Source organism: Chiloscyllium plagiosum, unplaced genomic scaffold (genome assembly GCF_037043375.1).
Source record: "Chiloscyllium plagiosum isolate Xiang-an unplaced genomic scaffold, Cpla_swu_hap1 HiC_scaffold_45, whole genome shotgun sequence".
Classification (NCBI taxonomy): Eukaryota; Metazoa; Chordata; class Chondrichthyes; order Orectolobiformes; family Hemiscylliidae; genus Chiloscyllium; species Chiloscyllium plagiosum.
In genome coordinates this window covers 86,931,049-86,954,110 of record NW_028270183.1, presented here as the reverse complement: position 1 = coordinate 86,954,110, position 23,062 = coordinate 86,931,049, and the positions used below count along the sequence as shown (strand labels likewise).

Here is a 23,062-nt window from a genome sequence, read left to right as displayed (position 1 = left end):
TTTCCTACTGCTGTTGGGGAGGTGGCAGGGCGCTGGGAACCACAAGATTAAACAAGTCGGCAGTGAGGTGGAAACTGGAAACGCTAAGAATCAGGAAGATAACATTAAAAATGGGAAGAGTAGGCAGAGAGCAGATGAATGCAAAAGAACTAGTGACCTGAAATGCATCTACTTTAATGCATGGAGTATAGACAGATGAACTTAGGGTTTAGGTTGATGCCGAGGAATATGACGTTATTGCGATCACAGAGATTTAGTTGAAGGAAGGGCATGGTTGGCAACCAAATGTTCTAGGATATAGATGCTTCAGATGGGACAGGGAGGGAAGAAAAAGGGGAAGGAGTTGCATTGCTGGTCAGAGATGATATCATGGGTGTGCGAAAGGAAGACACCATGTAAGGCTTGGGTCGTGAGACACTATGGATGGAGCAGTGAAATAAGAAGTGTGAGGTTAGATTTTTGGGGCTGTATTACAGTGAGCGTGAGGTGTAAGAAAAACATAGTTAAACAGATCATGCAAAGACGTAGAGGCAATTCTTTAGTTTTGATTGGAGATTTCCGTTTTCCCAACATTGTCCGGGATACTCTTAGCGTCAGAGGTCTGGATGGTATACCATTTGTAAGAAGCCTCCAGGTGAGTTTTCTGCGGCGGTATATCAATAGTCTGAGGAGGGAATAGGCCATATTGGAACTGATATTGGGGAATAAGCCAGGGCTGGCGATAGCAGTTGCCGTGGGTGATTTCTTTGGGAAGTGTCCAATATTCTGTAAGTTTTAGAATACTCATTGACAAAGATGAGAGTGGTCCTGAGGAAAGAGTACTATCCTGGGACAATTATATCAAAATTATGCAGGAGGTCGGAAATGTGGATTGGACACAGCTATTTGTAGGAAAGTCCACAGTTCATATGTGGCAGGCTTTCAAAGATAGGTTAAATATAGTGCAGGATAGGCATGTCCCGTTGAAGGCATAGGATTTGAAAGACAATATTCGTGAACTGTTGATGACAGGACAATTGTACGACTCGCCAAGAGGAAAAGGGAAGCATACATAACGCCTCGGCAGCTAAGAACATAATGGTCCCTCGAGGAACATGAGAAGAGTAGGACAAGTCTTAAATGAGGAATCAAGGGGGTTAAAAGGGGTCATGAAACAACTTCACGCTAGCACAATTAAGGAGAATCTTAAAGCCTATTATTCATATATAAGAATCAAGGGGGTTAAAAGGGGTCATGAAACAACTTCACGCTAGCACAATTAAGGAGAATCTTAAAGCCTATTATTCATATATAAGAAGCAAACGGGTAACCAGAGAAAGGATTGGTCTACTAAAGGAAAATAAAGGAAGGGTGTATGTCGAATCTGAGAGACTGGGCATGATTCTGAATAATTATTTTGCATCAGTGTTCACTGAAGAGAGGAATATGATGAATATTGAGTCTAGAGTAAGACATTTGATTAGTCTGGATCATGTTGACTTAAGTAGGGAAGCTGTGTTGTGCAGGCTAGGGGTAATTAATGTGGACAAATCCCCAGGAACGGATGGGATCTATCCCTGGTTCCTGAGTGAGGTGAGAGAGGAAATAGCTGGGGCCCTGACAGATATCTCCGTGGCGAACTTCAGCACAGGTGAGGTTCTGTCGGACTGGAACGTTACTCATATTGTCCACTGTACAAGAAGGATAATAGGGATATTCCGGATAACTACAGAACAATGGGCCTAACATCAGTGTTGGGAAAGTTGCTGGAGAAGGTACCAAGTGATAAGATCTATTCATATTTAGAAAATAATGTGCATATCAGTGAGAGGCATAGAATTTTTTGGTAAAGTGCCCAAGTTGATAGATGAAGGAAAGGCTGTTGATGTCATATACATGCACTACAGGAAGGAGTTAGATAAGGTTCCCCATGGTAACCAAATACAGTACGTAAAGTAACATGGTGTGCAGGGTGTTCTAGACAGGTGGATAAAGAATTAGTTGAGCAATAGGAGGCAGAGAGTGGCAGTTGAATGGAGTTTCTGGAAATGGAGAAAGATGACCAGTAGTGCTCCACAGGGGTCAGTGTTGTGGCCACTGTTGTTTGTGATATAGATAAATGTTCTGGAAGAGAGCACTGTTGGAATTATCAGAAAGTTTGCAGATGACACGAACATTTCTGGACTAACATAAAGTATAAGTGACTGTTAAAGAATACAGGAGGATACTGGAAAGTTGGGCGGAAAAGTGGCAGCTGGAGTTCAAACCAAACAAATGTGAGGTGACGCATTTCGATCTGTCTAATTCTAGATGGGGTTATACAATGAAGGAAGAACTTCGGGAAAAAATGTTGATGGACAGAGAGATCTGTGAGTACAGGTCCATTATACACTGAAGGTCGCTGCACAGGTGGATAGAGTGGTCAAGCAGGCATATAATATGCTTGGCTTCATTGGATGGGGTATTGAATAAAATGGCTGGCAGGTCATGTTAAAATTGAACAATACATTGGTCTGGCCACACTTTGAATACTGTGCAAATTTCTGGTCGCCACATTACCAAAAGGATGTGGACGCTTTGGAGAGGGCGCGTAAAAGGTTTAAGCGAATGTTGCCTCGTATGGAAGGTGCAATCTAGGAAGAGAGGTTGGGTTGTTTTGTTTTCATTAGTAAAAAGGAGTTTGAGTGGGACCTTTTTGAGGTTTACAAAATCATGAAGGGTACAGACAGGATAGATAGAGAAAAGTTTTATGTCCCAGATTGAAGGATTAAATACCGAGAGGTCACGCTTTCAAAAAGAGTGGTGAAAAGTTTAAGAGGGATAGAGTGGGTGGTGGGTGTCTGGAAAGCGTTCCCAGCAGAGACGGGAGAGGTAATCACGGTAGATACTTTTAAGATGCGTCTGGACAGATGCATGAGTAGGTGGGGAGCAGAGGGATACAGGTGCTTAGGAATTAGGTGACAGGTTTAAACAGTAGATTTGGATCGGCTCAGCCTTGAATGGATGAAGGGCCTGTTCCTTGTCTGTACATTTTCTTTGGTCTTTCTTCTTAAATTACTCCAATTTCATTACATAATCTGCGAGGTCTAAGTGCCTGAAGTGAATCGATGCTGAAACACTCGTCATAAAAATTCTGAGTGTGGGCTTTTGTGTGGTAGCGGGATCGAGGGTTTTAAGATGCTGGATTTTAAGCTTCAGTTTCTATCGAATCGTGGCTTCAAATACCAGCATCGTAAGTGAGCTACTATGTGGAGATGTATGTGAGTGAACTGTACATGTGTGGATGCCTTTTAATTTGAGTGTTTGCAGCTCCTCAGTGTGCTTACCCTCTCGGTGATAAAATCAGCGACCGTCTCTGAAAACAACGCAAGTTCCTGCTGTCCGACGTATCCTCATATCCCGTCGATAGCTTTGCTTTTGGATATCTGCGTTGCCAGTTTCTGCATCTCAAATAGTTAGCGCAGTTGGCTGAAATGTTGGTGGTTCGAGCCCACCCAGGGAATAAGCCTCAAATATTTCAGCACAAGCATTCACCCCGATCATGTATTGACATTGGAACCGGGAAAACTCATCCATGATTCACCCCAAGTCCGCAGGGAGTGAGACGTTTACACGCAGCAGAATACGACATCACTTTCTCCAAGCTCCCGATGCCAACAGAGAGCGGCCACTGCAGCTTCAATCAGCGACTTTCTGCCAAGCCATGGGAAACAACTCGTGGAAACTCCTTCCTTAGTAACAGCTCTTTCCGTGAGAAAGGAGAAAAACATTCACTTTAAATTGGAAAGGGCTTCAGGACATTGGAATGTTGCTCCAGTTCTTGGAACGTGTTATAAATAAAACTCCTGCCTTGAAAATAGGAAGTGGTAAAAGGTTTTAGGTAGAAAGAACAAAGAAAGTGTTGATTGAGACAACTCTGTCTCGTCAGCAGATAGGAAATGCCCAACACTGTAAACGGAAATGATTGAATTTCCTTAGGTAACGTCCCGACTGATTTACGGCGTGCCAGAGTGAATGGAAATCACATCAGTGATATAAAGGTGAGGGTAAAAATATGAAGATATTAAGGTTGTAACTTAAATGCTGGGACAAGTGCTCAATAGATTGTAATGCTTCGAAGGAATAACTGAAGTGAAAGGTGTGAATCATATTGTGATTAAGAGGAATGAACTGGATCCTAACAAAGTGCTGATGAATTATGCTCGCAATGTAATAGCAAACTAATCCACAGTGCACAGTGCTTGGTTAGCTCAGTCGGTGCAGTGTGAGATGCTTAATCTGTGGTTGGTGGGTGCAATCCTCACAATGGGCGCTTTCACCGCTTAATACAATTCCGGCTCTTCTTTCCACGTGCAGTATTGCAATCCTTCGCAGGGGAATGTTCTTGCTGCTTTCATTGACACATCTGTCCGCCTGCTTTTGATCACACGTCGGTTTCTGAGTGAACACTATTTCCATTTTACTGGAGACACCAGAGACAACTTTATCAGTGCAGCCGAAAATACGATGAATGATGTCCGTTTCAAAATGTAAGGTTCCAAACCAACCGTGCACCAACCAAAGTGTTCAAAGGCACGGAAAGCGAATGGCCACTTGCTCGGGGTCTGACAGAGACGGATCAATGTCACATGGGTACTGAACCAATTTTTAGTGATTCAGATTGTTCTGATGGAAACCGAAGGGAACTCTCCCTTAACGTTTTGCAATTGTTCTTCTTGTGTTTAACGTAATGAACAGTATATTGTCAGTAACGAGGGTGGAGGTGCGGCAGGATCGTGAGGTTTCAGTGTGGGACATAGACACAGTAAGTCAAATATCCCCAGAGCACGGGAGAGCTGTTTGGTCCAGGATCACTGCCATCTTCTCTTACTAAACCAACAAATGACATTATTGGAAAATGCTGGTAGCATCTTGGAAATATAAATCGATTTAAGACTTCAGGACTAGTGACACTCCTTTTCCATGTCCATCCCCACCTGCGTTTGCACACTCTTCCTTTTTATTGAATGTCTCCTGACTTCCAACTTTATATTCAGCTTCTCTTTTATTACTTCCTCTCCAACCATTTTCCCAGTCTCCGATTTTGTATCAGAACTGTTCCATCTTTCACATTGCCCAGGACTTCGAACTGAACAAATAACTCTGTTTATATTTCCTTAGATAGCAGATGACCAGAGACTGGAAGGCAGTGTTGTTCCGAAATCTCATCCATGATTCATCCCGAGTCCACAGGGAGCAAGACGTTTACACGCAGCAGAATACGACACCATGTTCTCCAAACCGCCGATGCCAACTGAAAGCGGCCACTGCAGCTTCAATCAGGGCTTCCTGCCAAACCCTGGGACACAACTCGTGGAAACTCCTTTCTCATTAACTGCTTTTCCCGTGGGAAAGGAACAAAACTTCCATTTTAAATTGAAAATTCAGGAGATTGGAAGGTTGTTCCTGTTCTTGGAACGTGGTATAAACAAAACTCCTATCTTGAAAATAAGAATTGGTAAACGTTTTAGGCAGGAAGAACAAAGAAAATGTTGATTGTGAGGACTCTGTCTTGTCAGCAGATGGGAAATTCCCAATACAGTAAACATAAATGATTGGGTTTCCTAAGGTAATTTTCCGACTGATTTACTGCTGCCAGAGTGAATGGAAATCACTTCTTATGAAAATATTCGGGTTGAATCTTAAATGCCGGGACAAGTGTTAAATAGATTGTAATGTTTTGAAGAAATAACAAAAGTGAAAGATGTGAATGATGTTCTTTGTGATTGGGAGGAATGAGCTGGATCTTTGCAAATTGTTGTGCCAGGTGAATTATGCTCAGAATGAAATAGCAAACTAATTCATCGTGTGCCAACCCTGGATATCTCAGTTCGGTGCAATGTGAGGTGTTTAATCAGAGAGTCGTGCGTCCAAGCCCCATAATAGGCGTTTTCACTGTTTAATCGAGTTCCAGCTCTTCGTTCCAAATGCGGAATTGCAAGCCAACGCTAGTGGAGCATTCTTGTTGCTTTCATAGACACATATGTCCTCCTGCTTTGATCACATGTCGGTTTCTGAGTGAAAACTGTCTGCACTTTACTGGAAGCGCCAGAGACAAGTTTATCAGTGCAGCTGAAAATGCTATGAATGATGTCCATTTTACAACATGAGATTCCACTACATCTGTGCACCAACCAAAGTGTTCAAAGACACAGAACGCGAATGGCCATTTGTTAGTGGTCTGACAGAGACGGCTTAATGTCTCATGGGCCCTGAACGACAATTAACTGATTCAAAATGTGCTGATGGATCGGAACGGAGCTCTCCCTGTACATTTTGCAATTGTTCTTGTTGTGTGCTCATGTAAGTTTATGTAATGAACAGTTTAGCGCCAGTAACGAGGATGGGGGCGGGGAAGGATTCTGAGGTTTCAGTGTGGGACAGACGTGATCTGATCGAACGGGTAAGTCAAATATTCCCAGAAGATGAGAGAGCTGTTTGGTCCAGGATCACTCCCATCTTCTGTTTCAGAATCAACAAATGAAATTGCTGGAAAATCTCAGCAGGTCCGGTCGCATCTTGAAAATGAAAACCGAATGAGATTTCGGGACTGGTGACACTTCTTTTTCCATCTTCATGTCCCTCTGTCTTTCTACAAACTTCCTTCTTATTGAATATGTCCTGACTTCAAACTTTATATTCAGCTTCACTTTCATTGCTTCCTCTCCAAACATTTTCCCAGTCCCTAAAATTGTATCATGCTTGTTCTATCTCTCACTTTGCCCAGGACTTACAACTGAACAAATAACTCTGTTTCTATTTCCTTCGATACCAGATGGCCAGAAATTGGAAGACATAGGAGGACGGTTAGCGCTTTCAGAATATCTAGTCTGCTCCGCCATTCGATCTTGGCTAATATCGTTCTTAACTCCATTCTCCAGTCCTCTACCTGAACACTTAATCCCCAGTTTTAGGATCCAGTCTTTTACCCAGAGTGGGTCCTAATCCGTCCCAAAACCCTCCACATGTGTTGGCAGCTGTTACACCGTGTCTACGTGTCATCAATCTCAGTTTCAGTGATTCTGGCAAACACGAACTGTTCTGAGCAGCTCGATCGGGTCTCTGGCCCCACTGTGATCGTGCGGGGGAGCAGTAATCATCTTCATCTCCTCCGGAAAGGATCGGCGCTTCAAAACAAAAAATGGACAGAAAGAAAGATAGGCTTGTGTGTCAAGATATGTGGAGGTAACTGCTTTCTGACCTGGTCAGTAAACCTTACTCTGTATATCCCCGCAAGTTCTAGCTGTCGTGATGAAAGGGAATACAAGTCCAATTTATTGCCATCTACACTTTTATTCGATATGTATTCTTCCTTGTTCTGAATATGCAGGGAGTTTCCAGCACTGATGGTCACCATTTCTAAGAGTGCATGCCGCGGGTCCTGATCTTTTCTGGAGAGTAGCAGTATCAGTTTGTGCGAAAGTGGCCCAGTACAAAGCTTAGAAGAAACATTATTGTTCCCTCTTTCCGGGCGACAGTCTTTCATATCATGATCGATGGGGCTTTATTGCATTCTCATCAGCAAACCTTGTTTTGAATTTACTCGCCCAATACTACTGTAGCGGTGAAAAGAATATAATTCCGAATACCTGCTGCGTGAATTTCATTTTCAAATTTCTATTAGCAGTGGTCCTTCATATGTGGTGATGTCGATATCACTGCTGGCCATCCTGTTTAAGAGTGCCGTTACATATGTTCCTCTGTCTTGGCGCTGCAGGGAAAATTGTCTGCGCCGTTTCAGCCAATATTTCTTGGATATTTCAACATGGTATTCTTTATTTTTTCAATCATGTCCTCTTTAAGGACACAGTTACCGGGCACTGATCCTTTCTGTAACAACAGTACCGCATTTGCTTGACATGCGAAGGTGGCCTGGATCAGTAACAAGGAGAGCATTCACTTCCTTCTGTCACAGCGAACACTGGATTCATGATGTTAATCTCTGTCAAATTCATCCGAAAATGTGCTCTGAAAGCTTCATTTGTACGCTCTCTGGCGTTTCTCAACGTGTGTCAACCAAAAGCAGAAATCCTCAATCATAGTTTGGAGCAGTTCACATATTCGAGTTTCGAAGCAGCAGACACGCATACAGTTCATTCAGTCAACCACGGGAATGAAAGGATTTACAGGCACAGATGAACTATAGACTCTTGTTCTCATACTAGTAATAATATTACTGTGTGGCCTGAAGTCTAAGCCTTGTTGTCACTGAAAATGAGGAAATCACAGACAGGCTGCCGAATGACGCAGTATGTATTTTGTTTTCTTGGTATCACAGAGTTCCAGGACAGTATGACAGCGAGGGAGAGGAATGCAAGTCAAGTGCAGCTCTGGTGAAACACCTTCTGTCTAATTCAGTCATCAACAAGAAACGTGAATGCGACTAAAGCGGGAAACCTTTTCACAACTCGAACAAAGACCAATCATGAGCAGTGACCACCTCTTTGACATCTGAGATCGCCTTTGACCTTCCGTGAATATGTATAGAAACTAATTTTTGTACACCTCAAAGTGAGAAGTGTTTGATTTACCGACAATAAGTGAGTCGCATATCCTTGATTGCCACATAGGTTTCCAACGCAGCTTGCAGCCAGGTGGCAGTTGCTCATGGCTCTGCTGGATAATGCACTATTATGAAGAAAGAAAAGGAAAGTTGGAACTCTTATTGGCTCTGGGTTTCGAATAATCTTGCTACGTGTTCTGCCATTCTCGGATTCCAGTGCTAAACCAGTTTTTCAGTTCATCCGAGCAGCAGGAGAGTCGGCGTCTCTGGCAGGAGCAGAATTCTTCATCTCCAGTGATCACTTTATCTGAGGAGAGAAAATGAACAAAGTTTCACACAGCGACTAATCGGAATTGCATTCCGTTTCAGCATGGTAGCAGATATGGGCTAGCAAATTCAAAGCCAGATTTGCTGATGAGAACAACAAGCACGACCGCTCAGATAGAGCAATTCCTTCCCACCGTTTATTCTGCAGAACTGGTGCAGTTGCTGTGAGTATGCTGCAGGGTATCATCAGGTACATGCTCTTGGGTTTCCGGTTTTGGCCTGTGTGCTCGCGTGGCTGAGCAACCTGAGACTCTGATTTCAGATTCCACTTCTTAAGAAGGCTTGTGTTTGCATCCCTGCGCGGCCACGTGTGCTAATGGACTAAGGTGGCAACGTTTTGCAGGGATGAGTTTTGTTAAAGTTGAACAGAAAAAAAAGCAGTCATTTCTTCTTACCCGGCTGTGATGTGGCACAGCAGAAAACAACCAACATGTCAGTGCCCATGTTTTCCCCTTGTGCTGTAGTTGTCACGTTCCCCTCCAGCTCGAAAGGCCACCAGCATAATATGCGACTCAAAAACAGGCTGCGCCATTCTTTCATATTCCAGACAATTTGCATTTTTCACCGTTTCTCTGAAAGTGAATGGAGATATTTATTTTCCTGTTTATGTGAAATTAGGTTCTACATTGAATCTGCTCGCAGTTTTCTGTTATTGTTGCGAAAAGGAGGGAAATTGCGATATGAAACTTGGTTACGTTTCCCTAATTTCCTTAATTTCTGTCCTGATGCGAGAGGCTGGTGATTGGTCCTCTCGATCTGGTGGAGACATCAGCCCAATTGTTAACCTCATCTAATCGAGACTGCAACTGGTAATCTTCACTTTTCATGGTTCATTGTTAGTCAGTTCTGATTCATGTTACTTGAGCACTTTCCTGGAAGTATTGGTGCACTCAGGCGCCAGTACGTTGAAAGCACCATTTGGAATTCCCTCGCTGCAATTTGTGTGAGCAGCTCATGACCCAGGCGACTCGGTCTGCCTCACAGACAGCATCCATGAGTCCGTGTGTCTGAAAATAGGTTGTCCTTATCAGTTCTGCTTCTGTTCATCAGTTGTCAGGTTTTGGTTTCGCTGGAGAGCTGCGCGTGCAACATGATTTGTGAGGTATGTTCCGCAGCCAAAATCTCCCACTGAGAAGTTGGGAATGTGTCAAGAAGAATGGTTATTGGCAGCCTAAGACCAGAAAAAAAAGATTCGTTGCTGGTTTTAACCGAAGCAGCCTGTGGGAGTTATCTCAAATGGGAGAGTACTCGCTTTGCGTGCGAGAGATTGCGGGGTTTCCAGCTGCATTCTCCATCCCCTTTTAGGGCGGCACCGTGGCTCAGTGGTTAGCACTGCTGCCTCACAGCACCAGTGTTCCACGTTTGATTCCTGTGCGTAGTTTGCACATTGTTCCTGCGTCTGCGTGGGTTTCTTCCCACACTGCAAAGATGTTCAATGCAGGTGAATTTGACATGCTAATTTGCCCATAATGATCGGTGCATTAGTTCGAGGGAAATTGGTCTGGGTGAGTTACTCTTTGTCGGGTCGGTGTGGACTCGTTGCGCGGAAGGGCCTGTTTCCATACTGTAGGGAATCTAATCTAACCATCTTCCAGAAAACTAGCCACTGACTAAGTGATGAGTGCCTATTCAAACTGGTGATTGCCACTGCAGCATCTCAACCACTCTATTTGCCAAATTTTCACGTTTATTCTTTTTCAACATTCCTGTCAGTATAATGATCCATATGCATTTGAAATGTTGAGAGTGTACCAGACTCCACCACTAAATCTGACAATTCATTCCAAACACGCAAAACTTTCTGTGTGAAAATAAAATGTCCTTCAGATCCCTTTTAAATTTTACCACTCTCCCCTTAAACCTGTGTTCCCTTGTTTTGAACTTGCCTGTCTTGGGAAGAAATATTCATTGACCATTTACTCTGCAGTCTCCCTCATATTTATATAAACCTCTGTAAGCCCATTCCTAAGCCCTCAAGCTCCAGGGAAAATTTTCATATCCTACTCAGCTTTACGCTACAATCGTAACACTGTAAGCCTTGCAACATCCTCATAAATATTATCGAACTTGCGCCAAGTTCGCCATTGAAAGGGCGTGTATTAAAGTGCCTGAAGTGAGGCGATGCTGAAACACTCATCCTGAAAAACGTGGTTGCGGGAGTTTGTGTGGCAGCATGGCAGAGGTGTCGAAGGAGCTGTCTTTAAACTATAACCTCGATCCAGTCATTGATTTGACTTCCCACCACGACCAGAACCACAAAGAGACTGGAACTCTCTTTTTCATGAAAGACCTATAAACATTGAGATGTCAGGATTTTATCCCATATTCGGCTGATTTTTTGACAGGAACTTTCACTAACTAAGGCAGAGGGACTGCCCAAGCTCAACGATTCAAAACCATGTGTGAATTTACTTGACTATTCGAACACAGGAACTCGGACTCATTTTTGTGTGTTTCACAGTTACTCGGAGAAAATTTAAAACAACCTGCGTTTATGCAGAAGATTTCAAAGCTGGATATTCTCCACTGAAAATGCACAGGGAGAGGCAATCTCTTATTGTTTTTGTTTTAAACTGATAACTTCGACTTTTAAACTGACAGGATAACGAAGATCTGTCCATCGTCTTGGGCACCTTTAACCGTATTAATATCCGCAAAGGGAAACTCACACTAAGAGGAATGGGCTCATTGTGGTGAATTGTTAAGGCGTGGTGTGTGAATCAAAGTGAATAGTGGTTAGTAAATACTGACACTGACAGTGAACGTTGCAACGCCAGCTCCTCACTCACTTGCTGTCTCATGTCTCCCAGTCATCATTGCCTTTCATATTTTCCCCTCGTTGTGGTTCTGTTCGCCGAGCTGGAAGTTTTTGTTGCAAACGTTTCGTCCCCTGGCTAGGCGACATCATCAGTGCTTGGGAGCCTCCTGCGAAGCGCTTCTTTGATGTTTCCTCCGGTGTTTATAGTGGTCTGTCCCTGCCGCTTCCGGTTGTCAGTTTCAGCCGTCCGCTGTCGTGGTTGGTATATTGGGTACCAAGCACTGATGATGTCGCCTAGCCAGGGGACGAAACGTTTGCAACAAAAACTTCCAGCTCGGCGAACAGAACCACAACAACGAGCACCCGAGCTACAAATCTTCGCACAAACTTTGAATATTTTCCGCTCGTCCGTTCCACTTCTCAACGTATTCCCGAATGCTTGCAAGTGTTCCCTTAGAAACTGCAGCTTTAGGAAACGTATTATCGGGATAAAGTCATTACTCAATGGGATGGGATGCACCGTCAATCCCTAATTACCCGAGAGATTGAGATTTTGAGTTACTCTGCAAAACCCTGGATGTCCTCAGTACCGAGATTACAGGCATGATGCCACGAGGCAAGGATTTAGACGTAGTGACATTGAAGGAACAGCGAGATATTTTCAACTGGGAAACGCGAGATCTTTGTAGGGATAATTGCGGTGATAGCTTTCGCTTGTATTTGCTGCCATTGTCCTTCCAGACAGATGCTGATCGATGACTGAATTTCTCTGGCAGGCTCCGTGTGTGTGTTCTGTGTGCAATCAGGATTTAGTTTTCATTCGGATAACTCACAAGAAGAGAATTAAATCTTCACTTCCTGACTGGGAATTAAAGTCTGTTCTGGGCAATATAAACTCGTTTGCAGGGATGTTCTGGGCAATATAGTCTCGTATGCAGGGATGTCCATTGATACTGCAATAGCATTTGGGACCTGACCTGTACAAACGCCTGTGCCTGCTCTTCACGTCATAATCGACTTCTCAGCAGCGTTTCTCTCTCCAAGTTTCCAAGTCGGTTCATATTATCACCCTTGGTTTCAATGTGAAGAAGGCAATGCTGTGATAATCTGAAGTTGTTCAGCAGATATACTGCAGCAAGTTAAGTAAAGACTGATGCTAACACGAGCTCGTTTTGAGCTGTGGTGATGTGTCGACAACAAGAAAGACATCGTTCAACTCGCCTCATTCCGGATGACGGGCTCGAAATGACCAGTGGTTTCTTGCTGAATTAGTTCATGGTCTGGAATGTAAAAAACTTCAAATATGAAAGTACAGCGAAAGGTAACGGTTCACAGAGTGTGGAATTCCATGTGAAACAGTGACGGTGATTATATTTGCTGATTTTTCAACTTGTGATTGCTGTTTCCATGATGTGGACTTTTACATTACAAATAGACAAACTGTCACAGCCAAACCTGATCTTTGGGTCAGTGACGGAATTGGTAACACGCCTTTTATGTCGAGTTAGGGGATTGTCGTTTCGCATTTAAAATCACGAGGATGCAGCGTGCTAGTCTATTCCTGTTGTCTGTCAGGAACGGAAGGGTTTGGGTTTTCGAATTTACTGTTTCTTTCGTCCACTTTAAATTCTAGCTCAGAGCTAGAATGTCTCTCATTGTCTGTAGAACTGGCTTTGGTTTAACCAAAAGCTGCCTTTTAGCGGTTGAACTTGCATGTTGGAGCGGACAGCTGAAGTGAAGCACAAGGAGCTGGTCAAATCCTGAGAACTCTGCCACTCTTGTGTGTCTCTTTCTGTGGAAGACACGACGTGGGTAATAACACAGTGTGACTATGTCAAACTTCAATCCCATTGTTGTGTCATCTAAGATCAAAGTGAGAACCTCACTGCCATTTGCAGTGGAAACATCAGAACACATAAGGTTATGGACCAAAGTTGGAAACTGGGAATAGAATAGATGAATGTCTTTAAACCAGACTGCACCATGGGCCAAATGGACTTTTCCATTCTGCAAAACGTGAAGACGAGTAGAAAACAATCTGCAGTGAAACTGATCAGGAATGAAAGGGAAAAGCCATTTCATTGAGAATAAGTGCAAGATCGTCTGTCTTCATTCAGTGTAATCTCGTAGGTAGGATTTGGAACTAGAACTGCCATGGCATTAGTTCTATTTTCGGACAGGGAATGAATGTTTTATTGTGCATATATATCGTGGTACCAGTATTTCTGACCACTGGTCCGATCCTGGTAATGCTTGGTTTTGTGCGAGGTTTTCAAAAATCAAAAAGATGCAGGTTTTGGAAATCTGAACTAAAAACGAGAATTGATAGAGAAACCCGCTGCACCTGGCAACATCTGCAGAGAGAAACAGATTTTTTTTAGAGCGACAGAAGCAGGTTAGTTATTGATTTCTAGATTATACTGTTGGGAAAATGATAATCTTACCTGTCGAATCATTGCATTTATCAAAATCACTCTTGAGCTTACAAATGTCGAATTTACAATCTTAAAAGAACTTAATAAGTTGTCATGCTACTTTCATTTTCCTGAGCTGGTGGAAGGCTATGTTTTAATGGCTACATTTCCTTTTGCTTTCTGTTATTTAGCAGTCACGTCGAATGGAGAATTGTTTCTTCCAGTGTCTACCTCAATACGTGTCTCTGTTTTTCTATATTTCTCTCTGTATCCTGGGCATTTTTAACATTCTCCGACACTCTAGCTGTCCATATCACTCATTTCTTATTTCTGCTCTTTGAAAAGCCTGTCAGTCAGAGACAGTTTGAGATTCGAACTGCTGAGAGGCTTTCTGACGCCTGGCTGGAATCGGTCGAATGAGTCTCACATTCTCTGTATAATGCGTCTGTCACTTCGACCTGAAGCAAGGAGACATTTCTTCCTCAAAATCTAAAGACCCTTTCGAAGTTAAAGTTGAATTCCTTATCCAACATAAAAAGAAAGTAATTACATGATAGCTGAAGAAGAACAAGGATTCATTTACTGTTGGTGTACAACCAATGAATGGTGACAGCAGAGAATGAGGGTGATCAGGTCGTGGTGTCAGTGCCATTACCACTACATTCCCCGGGAATGCTGCAGTGTGTCCTGCTTCACCACGAAATTTCCACCAAACTGGAAATAAAGGAATGAGAATAAGAGGATGAGAAGCAGAAGTGCTTGTGGAACTGCGGTAGGAATCTCCAGGTTAAAATAGTAGTTAAAAAGAGCAACATACACTACTGGATTTAAACCTGGAAAATGAAGCCGGAACACAAAATCAGAAAATATAGCAATTCAAACAGGACACTGAGTGTTTCGATCAGCAACATAATACTTGCGATAAATAACGAGCTTTCAATACAATGAGCAGGTACCAGTGTGATGGGAGGTGCTTTCACCAGCTAAGCCACGGCGCCACGTTAAAAGCCAGATTTGTCATCCATATGTGCAATGTCTGAACCACTTGATCACAGGAATTCGAAAACGCGTTTTCTGTGTTAGCGTTGCTCAGTATAAATGGCAATCAAACTCTGCTTGTGCAAAAACAGACATTTCAATGCTGAGCATTCCCCACTGAAGAGGCACAGAAAAAGACAGTATCCTCTTGCATTGGCATCCAACAGATATTTTCATCTGTTTAAACTGACAGAATAAAGAGGATGTGCTCATCTTCTCTCGCGTCCCATTAACCACATTAATACACACGCAGGGATTTTCAAACCAAGATGAACAGGCTCATTATTGTGAATTGACAGCAGTAGTGTGTGAGTCATTGCGAACAGTGAGAAATAAATGCTGAACCAATAGCACTGACACTGAACCTTGCACCATCAGCTCCACACTCACATCTTGTGTCATGTCTCCTCGGCATCAATGCATTTGACTTTAATTGTTCTACCCTGCACCTCTCCTCAAGTTATTCCCGACCGCTTGCACTGTCGAATTAGTACATGCAATTATTAGAAATGCATTTCTGGGACACAGTTGTCTTTCAATGAGATAAGATTCACTGCCCATCCCTAATTATCCCAAAGATGTAGGGGACGAGTTACTTTTGTCAACTCCTCAAAGACGCCACTCCTGACGCCACTCTGTCAATGTAACTCACTGAGGGAAGAGCAAACTGACGCCACTCAGTCAGTGTTACTCACCCAGGGAAGGGCAGACGGACCCCACACTCTCAGTGTAACTCAGCAGACTGATCCCACACTGTCAATATAAGTCATTCTCTGAAGAGCAGTCTGACCCCACTCTATAAATGTAATTCCCTCAGGGAAGAGCAGACCGATCCCATTCCGTCTATGGCACTCACCCAATGAATGAACACTAACCCCACTCTACCAATGTAACTCGCCAGGGAAGAGCAGACGGAAGCCAGACTGTCAACATAAATTATCGAGGGAAGATAATACTGATCCCGCTCTTTCTATTTCACTCAGGCAGGGAAGAGCAGACTGTCACCACTCTGTGAAAGAAATTCGCCCAGGGAAGGGCAGACTGACCCTACTGTATCTGCGTGACTGACACAGGTAAGAGCAACTAACCCAACTCTGTCAACGTATCTCCCTCAGGGAAGAAGACCCTGACCCCTCTCTGGCCATGTAGCTCACCCAGGAAACAGCAGACTAACCCCACTCTGTCTATTTAAGTTCACAAAAATCCTCTGAAGTACGTCCTATCCAGACACTCCTATTACAGAGACATCAGTGTCTCTGTAACCGTGTGCGTTCAATGGCGATTCCAAATAACCTGCAAATGTTTAGAATGTGGCAGCAAACCAGAGCAACCACACAGAAATTGGGCGAATGTGCAAACTTCCATCAGGCTGTCACCGAAGGCTGGTATGGAAACCAAACCCGACAGCAGTCGTGATTATAAAATGGCAGAACAGAAACCTAGCAAAAAGAATTGCGTCCCTGTGTTGCAACGATGCTGAGTATTAATTAAGCCCTGAGGAGAAAGTGAGGTCTGCAGATGCCTGAAGAAGGGCTTATGCCCGAAACGTCGATTCTCCTGTTCCCTAGATGCTGCCTGACCTGCTGCGCTTTTCCAGCAACACATTTTCAGCTATTAATTAAGCCCCCGTCACTGTAGTTAATTTCCATTTTCATCACTGCCAACATTCTTCAAAGCAAAGCACGCATTTGCTTTTTTCAGACTTCCTATATCCCGCTTTCATCCCGCTTTTTACCGAATCATATTTCTGACTTTACAAACTACGCCATAACAGGTTGACAACTGCAGAATGAGCTTTGTTCCGTTCTTCACTGATGTTGATAGTAGTAATCCGGCATATTCGAGTAGGACTTGATGCACTTGCGGGTGGTGTATTCGCGGCAGTTTGGCTCTTTTTTTTCATTTTCGGTCTACTATTTCGAGTTCATTGTGCAGACTTCTGAAGAAGACTTTTTAGAGTCGAAATGGTAACTGTGTTTTCTCTCGAAAGACAGACGTAGCTTTATTTCTGTTCTCTTATAAATTGATCTTCTTCTGATCTTTGCAAGTGAAATAGGGTGCATTACTATTGCTCGGTTTTAGTTTCAAAATCAAGAGAAACATGAAGGAGAGAATATCAAAGAACACAAAGTTCTGAGTTGTTAAGATAATTTTTGCAGCAATGGTGGACATCAAGGTCAAATTAAGATAATGGTGCAAGAACATTTAGTCTGTGGAAGTGGTATGTGACTTTAATTCCAAATATATGTTTCCCTTCTTCCAGTACATCTTTTTGACTCCCAGAAAACATTGATTGTTTTCTGTATTCACTTTGTTTCGCGATATCTGTCTTCTGGTCGACCAGGGACAACTTGAATTTGCGTCTGCATTGAATAAGATTTCGCTCTTTGTTTCGTGAAGCAAACCTGTGCATTATGTACGTCTTATCATGCTGATGGCTAAGAAGTTCAAAATGAATTACGGTTTATGGATCGTGAGCAAGAATAAAGTGATCCACTTGCGAACAGATGTCACCACGCCCTATTCCTACATCGGGCCTGAACGATCCATTGGCAGAGTCTGCAGACAGGAAATGTCTAAGTGACTAGTCCTTTGTTCAGTTTGATTTGATACCAATGGTAGTGCTTATTTTGGTGCAGAAATGTGTCAACTTCTCTGACGTTAGAGTCAAAATTTAATTCACATCTACTCATAAGGGTCTTCTCATATCGGAACATGCTGACATGAAAACAACTAACTCTGATCGCAAAGGTTTTTTTCATTAAACTGGGAGTATGTTTAACTAAACAATTCAGACAGCCAGGATGAATAATTGGCATTTGGTTCTTCAAGCTGAGCTCTCCACACCAACTGCTCCAACGAAGGCCGTGGATAAGATCCCCATCGATTATTTTGGTCAATTTTAACCTCAACAACAACCTATTGTTCTGGACAATGCTACACCACAAGCAGAGGTCTAAGTCTGATTTTCATCGTTAATTTTCAATTTCAGTTCCTAATGCACAGTTTCTAACGAATGTGGTCAGCAGAAGACCGTAAACATTCCATTTCTAATATTTCCAGAAAATTCTACTCCGCTGATATCGCCTTGCCTTTTCACATCGCAAGCCAGGAACCTGGATCAGTCGAGTTCCTTTCCACACATGGAGTTGTTTTTTTTCTAATTCATTGACTGCTGATGTAAAAGATTATTGGCCTTGAGAGTCAGCTGTAAATTAGGTCGAACTTTCTCAGCTTGACTTTCAACTGATCCTAAAAAAAATTCATCACCTGCAGGTAAATGTGTTGCATTGCTTCTTGTTTTACTCAATTCCACACACCCCCCACCCCAAACATCCAAATTTCACGATAATTCGACAAATGTGTTGAAACTGATTCGTGTTGGAAGTTGGTGGCTTTTTGTGTATCGACATATAATTTATTCAATTAGATGACTGGGTCAGTCTTGAAACTACTTCGGATTCTTCACAGTTGAAAATTTACTTTCGATTGAATGCAAAGCTCAAGCTCCACGAAATCCAAATCCTGCAAAACAATTAATGACTTTTAAGAGATTCGGCACTGTGAACAGGATTCGAACCTGCGCAGGGAGACCCCATTGGATTTCAAATCCAACGCCTTAACCGCTCGGCCATCACAGCTGCGGGAATTGGGTCAATTTTAATGGTAAAACAACTGAATTCATTTGTTGGAAGAACAAATTGTCAAGACCCAAAGATTTCGCCAACTCCTTTGCAGAGACCCAGACGAACGCTACCTTCGCAGATTGACAGGCTTTCACCGCAAACTAGATTCTGACACAGCTGAAATTGTGTGAATGATTCTTCGTCGAATTATAGAGTCACGGATGTACACCACGAAGACAGGGTCATTGTCCCACTGCGTCCGATCGATTTTGACTCAATTGCTCATCATCTGGTGCCAAATTAGATGTGTTGTTGTGTTTTAATATTCATCGACATACGGTATTAGAAAAATTGATGCTAAGTCCATAAACTCTCGCTACATTCGTAAAAAAAAATCATAATTAGAAAGAATGCAGAACCAATTTACAGGAATGGATCCAGCAACTAATCCGTATGTTCTGACATCAGGTAATGAACTTGTGAGCACAAGAGAGGAAGATTAACCGAAGATTTGGAACTTGAAATCGTCTTGACGGAATTATTTGCAAAGTTCTTGCGGTAGTTCTAGAGTCATCAAGTCCTTGAACAATACAATACGGAAAGTGGTCCTTCTTTCCAACTTGACCATGGTGGACAGATATCCTAAATTAATAGGTCCCATTTGCCAACATTTGGCTCACATCCCTCGAAACCTTGTTACTCATATATCCATCCAGATGCCATTAAATGTTACAGTTGTACCAGTCTCCAACAATTTCTCTGGCAGCTCATTCTGGACGCATCTGAAAAAGTTGCCCCTGACGTCCCTTTTAATTCCTTACCCATTAATTTTAAACCGATGTTTTCTAAATTTTGACTTCCTCACCAGCCGAAAAACACCTTGACGAGTCAACCTATCCATGTCCCTCATGATTAATAAATAGCAACGATTTGACTTTATCATACTTGTCAGGAGGGAAATGTGTGGAGATTATTTGTCGATGGTTTGAAGTAGAAAGTCTAATGTACAGATTTTTAGAAATGCACCTTGGAGAAGTTTTTAACAAGTCATTGAAGTCTAGTAGCAGTTGGAGAAGTATGTTGTGAAAGCTGCAGAAGGATTTCAGGGCACGAGAACGAAGCATTATTTCCAATGTATGGTGGCTCAGTTCGACCGCACTTGGACTACAGTATGAGGAATTATAATCCTCAATTTAGGAAAGATACTAATGCCATATCAGGAATACCACGAATAGTGATTAGCCTTGATATCATGGATGAACGTTAGTCCTCTGAATTGAAATTTTTTTAACAGTTTCAAAACAAGAGAGGTAATCTCATTGAGAGTTGCAAAATATTTGAAGAGATAAACAGGGTGGTGCAATTAAATTTTGTTCCCTCATTGGTGAATCTAGAAGCAGGAGAGGACAATTTTAAAATGAAGCACTGTGATTTATGACCAGGATGAGAACTATTGATTTTTGTCTTAGCCTTGAGGAGTCTCGCTATTCAGCACTACAGTGAGACTTGGATATTTGGTCTTTGAATGCATCACTATCAGCCTGACCCGCCGACACTTACTGCATCACTATAGACCTGACCCCTCACACTTCCCACCTTAATATCTGCGTGAACCCCTCAAACTTACTGCATCACTATCCATCTGGCGCCCTCACACTTACTGCGCCACTTTCATTTCGAGACCCTCATTTTGACTGCGTCACAGTCGGCCTGACTGCCAAACACTTACTTTGTCACTATCAGTCACGCCCTTACACTTCCTATGTTACTATCACCCTGACTCCTTACACTTACTGTGTCACTATCAGCCTGACTCCATCACATTTATTGTGTCAGTATCAGACTGACGCCTCACTCTTATCTTGTCACTAAAACACTGTCCCGTCACATTGACTGTGTCACTATCAGGCTGACACCCTCACACTTACTGCTTCACTATCGCAATGCCCCTCTCTCACTTATGACGTCATTTACACCCTGACACCCCAGACTTGCTGCGGCACTATCACACTGAGGGCCTTACACTTCGTGTCACTGTCATCCTGACCCCTTACACTTACTGCGTCACTATCACACTGGTATCTCACACCCACGGTGTCACTATCATCCTGAACCGCTTACACCTATTGCGTCACTATCACTTTGACCCCAAACACACTAACTGCATCAATATCAGCCTGACTATCTCACACATACTGCGCCACTACAGGCTGACTCCCTCACATATACTGCGTCACTATCAGACTTACCCACTCATGCTGACTGTGTCACTATCACCCTGAATCCCCACTCTTACTGGGTCAAGATCATTGTTCCCCCATATACTTACAGCGTAACTATCATGCTGACAACGTCACACTTACTGCGTCTTGATCAGCCTGATCCCCTCAAACGTAATGCGTCACTATCAGCTTCAACTCTCACATTTACTGCGTCACTTCTGACACTACCCCTGCACACTTACTACATCCCTATCCGCCTTAGCCCTTCGCATTTACTTCATCACTATCAGCCTGAGACACTCACACTTACAGCTTTACTACAACCTGGCCCTGTGAGTGCATCTATATCACTGTTACCCTGACCCCTTGCCCATACTGCGTCACTATAAGCCTGGCCCCTCAAATGTTCTGATTCACTATCACACTGCCATTTCACACTCACTGCGTCACTATCACCCTGACCCCTCACAATTACTGCATCACTACAACCTGACCCCCTGAAAGCATCTGCGTCACTGTCACCCTGACCCCATCACACTTGCCATGTCACCATCACAATGACACATTCACACAGTCTGCTTCAGTGTCATCATGACACCTCACACTTACTGCATCACTACCATCCTCCCTCTCATACTGACCTGTCACTATCATCCAGAGCCACTCACACTTATTGCGTTCCTGTCACTCTGCTCCCAACACACTCACTGCGTCACTATCACCCTGACACTCGCACACTTCCCGCATCACTATCAGCCTGACCCCTCACAATTTCACCTTATCTATCAGTCTGACTCCTCACATTTCCTGCATCACTGTCACCCTGTCACTTAACACTTACTGGCCAGTATTAGCCTGACGACCTCAACTTACTGCATCAATATCAGCCTAAACACTCACACTAACTCCGTCATCATCTCGCTGACCCCCTCACACTCACTGCGTCACTATCACCCTGTCCCCTTTCACTTCCTGCATTAGGATCACTCTCACTCACGGACACTTACTGCATCACGATCAGCCTGACCCCTCACACATACTGTGACACTATCAGACTGACCCCTCACACTTACCGCATCCCTAACAGCCAGACATCCTTAACAGCCTGACCCCACCACACCTGCTGCGTCTCTATCAGCCTGACCCCTCACACCTACTGCTTCACTATCAGACTGACCCCTCACACTTTCCGCATCCCTAACAGCCTGACATCTCACACTTACTGCGTCACTATTCCCCTAACACCTCACTTTTATTGGCCACGATCAGCCTGACGGTCTCAACTTACTGTGTCACTACCAGCCTGAACGCACACACTTACTCCCTCACTATCACCCTGACTGTCTCACACTCACAGCGTCAGTCTCTTCCTGACCCCATCACACTTACTGCGTCACTATCACCATGGCCCCTTCCACCTTATGCGTCAGGATCAGCCTGACACAGTAACACTTACTGCATCACTATCAGCCTGATCTCCTTGCAATTACTGCGTCACTATCAGCCTGACCACTCACTCTTATTGCGTCACTGTCACACTGACCCCTCACACGAAGTGTTTCACTGTCACCTTGACCACTTCACACTTACTGCATCACTATCACTCTGACCCCCCTCACTGCGTAACTATCGGACTGATCCACTCACACAGTCTGCGTCACTACCACGCTGACACCTCACCCTCATTGTGTCACTATCATCTTCACTCCATCACACTTATTGAGTCACTGTCAGCCTGATCCCCTGTAATGGAAAATTATCATTTATTGTGAAATCTGTGAAACCATGGTTGAAATAAAGAAGTATGGACCTAACTTTGCAAAAAGACAGAAAAAATGTAAAGTTCAAACTAATTTACAGCTGACTCTCAAGGCCAATAATCTATTATATCAGCAGTCAATGAATTCGAAAAAGCAACTCCATGTGTGGAAAGGAACTCGACTGATCCAGGTTCCTGGCTTGAGGTGTGATAAGGCAAGGCAATACATAGTATAAACGGAATATATGAAAACCGTCAGGCGTCCATTTCATGAGGCGTCTTGCAAATGTGTCGGGTCCACTTTGCAAATTTCAAAAATAAACGTTTTATTTGCTCTTGGTCGCATTTGCGTCGAGTCGATTGAAATTCCGCGGCAGTAAACTAGGGGGCTCGCCTG

The 23,062-nt window shown here is 43.4% G+C and overlaps 1 non-coding gene across 1 annotated transcript; it reads right to left on the bottom strand.

Moving 5' to 3' along the window:
• Positions 1-18,617: 18,617 nt before the first annotated feature.
• trnas-uga (transfer RNA serine (anticodon UGA)) lies at positions 18,618-18,699 on the bottom strand. The gene has a single exon. It is a non-coding gene; the product is annotated as a tRNA-Ser (tRNA).
• Positions 18,700-23,062: the final 4,363 nt, after the last annotated feature.